This window comes from Lolium rigidum, chromosome 6, assembly GCF_022539505.1.
Source record: "Lolium rigidum isolate FL_2022 chromosome 6, APGP_CSIRO_Lrig_0.1, whole genome shotgun sequence".
Lineage (NCBI taxonomy): Eukaryota > Viridiplantae > Streptophyta > Magnoliopsida > Poales > Poaceae > Lolium > Lolium rigidum.
The window spans coordinates 112,092,292-112,094,768 of record NC_061513.1 but is presented as its reverse complement, the minus strand read 5'-3'; positions in this window follow the sequence as shown (position 1 = coordinate 112,094,768).

Below are 2,477 nucleotides of genomic sequence, written 5' to 3'. Positions count from 1 at the left end.
CAAAGTTTGCAAAGAGGGGACACTGAAGCAAAACCAAAACTCTAAACTGTCCATCCTCTTCAGTGAAGGATGGGTCCGCCGATCCTTTTCCCCCGTGGATATCTTCCTGTCACCAAGTTAGATATTGAGGAAGAGACGCCTCGCTCTGGCGATCGCTGATATCGGGGGAGAGACGATAACCTCCCCAAATCCGGAAGCCGGCTATGGGCTATCAGTATCTCATACTGTATGACTTCCGGTCCCCTGTTCTTGCTCAGAAACGGCATGAATCGTGCGCGTGGAAGCAATCACGATATCATGTGGAGATCGATCTGTCGCCGGGAGGAAGAAACAGAGCCAGCCTCCGGTGTTGACACACGGAAACTATCACAGATCTAGCTTAGAACCAAGAGTGCGCGCGAGTTCCATCGCCGCTGATCGATCGATTCGCGATGCGCGCGTGTCTGCTGGAAGCGTGCGCGACATGGAACCCATGAACGCACCCAGCGTATTGCTAGCTGAGGTTGGATGGTGGGCTCGTGCAGCCCAGCGCGGACCATGTACGTTCTGGCAGTTGCACTTGCACGCACCCATCTCACTCAGATCATGCGCCAACGCAACTCCCCAGCTTTGTCCAGGCCTGCCCGTCCACCAACCAGCCATTCATCCTAGTCATCTACAGATCGATTTTACTGCAAACACCAGGCACGCCGATGTTGCATCTCAAGATTCATCCAGCTAGTGCCTGTAGTGGCTAAACCAGTACCATGCCGCCGTCTCCACTCGCCTTACATCTCTCCTGCCTCAACAACGCATGTGCTGCGCGCCGGCCGGGACATCGATTTGCAGGCGAGATGACCACACCGAGCTTGGTTGGCATCAGGCTTTCGCGCGCGTAGCTAGCTCTGCTCGCCAGAGGGCCAGTGGATTCATCGGTGTGATCGACCGCCATCAACCTTTCCAGGCGAATCCATCGGTGTGATCGACCACCACCAACGCAGTACTTGCAGCCGGGGTTGCTGTCGTGGAACTGGAACAGTGGTGAGTGACGAGGTGTCTAGTCCAACCTTGGGTCATGTCTGCAGCCATGTCCCATAGAGCCATCAGCCATGGCATGGCACGGCACATTGGGATCTAAACTCTAAGGCCAGCATATGCCGATCGCTCAGGGGCCCTCTGGATCGTAAGATTTTGAAATGGGTTTTAGTGGAATCCAATCCGTACAATTTTTTCACTAAGAAACACTTTGGATTGAAAGAATGACACCTCCAAAACTTCCATGGATTGCATTCCTACACCTTAATCCCATAGGTATTTCAACATCTACTCTTTTTTTTTCTTGAAACTCAACATCTACTCTTCTTTTTTGAACGGGAAAGGCCTCGGGTCATGGAAGCATCTATTACTTCCGCCCTGATGTTACAAATACATGAGTGGCTCCAAAGATAAAAGAAATTACAAACTAGTCCTCACAATTTGCAAACAAGCCCTCTAAAAGATTACATGGAAAATAATCGAGGCATCCGTCTTCACCGCACAACATCGACGACCTCCACTCCAGGCACGGCACCAGCATCACCACCTGCAACAAAACCACTTAGCATGATGGCAACATGATTCCCACACCGAGATCAGAGATCTTCCAGCTAAGGAAGAAGGATCCCTATCAAGACAAGCAACCCGGCGTGGAGGGCCTCCCTTTGCCATGGATAGCATTGGTACTCTGGCTTTTGCTGATGAACTCCGCCGCAGGATCCAACTTCGGAAGCACATGTGCATATATGTGCTTCCATTTCCCAACTCCATCGCCAAGAACCATGAGACCCGAGGCTGCTTGCCCACTCTCCCACACCACCACGCCGATCGAGAGCAGAGAAACAAACATCGAAACTTGGAAGAAGACGATGAAGACACTTATTGAGGGTATTTGCCTCGAAGGTGCGCTTCGTCTGCTTCGTCCTCGGAAACACGAAAGAGGACCTTGTCAGCGACCGTGTGGATGCACCACAACACGAGAGTATACCCAGCCACCTCCAGATCCTCTTACTATCAGGCTCCCCTTCTTCTCTCCCTCGCCTCCACATCTTGCCAGAAGAGGAAGAAGATGCCCACAAAAAGGAGGTCACCGACGAGCTCGAAATTGACCTTATTTGCGAAGATCCCGCCCTATACCCGCTCAGTGCCGGATCCAACCACCAGAGTTTGGGGAGAAGACAGAACCCGCACCGGATGCACCAGGTCCAGCCAAGAGATGTCGGTGCCCTACTCCAAAACACTGGCAAACTGCTGCTACACCTATATCTACTATAGACATGCCGATGACCTATCCACCTTCCACTCCGGTCGGCGTAGCCACTGGAGGAGAAGGGGGGAGGCCCTAGGACAAGAGCAGACTCTCAAAACTACCGTAGACAAACAAGAGATAAAGAGGGGGGAAGTGAAGGAGTTTCAGCATCGTTTTTTGATAAAGGGAATATATTAATATCGCGAAGATACCA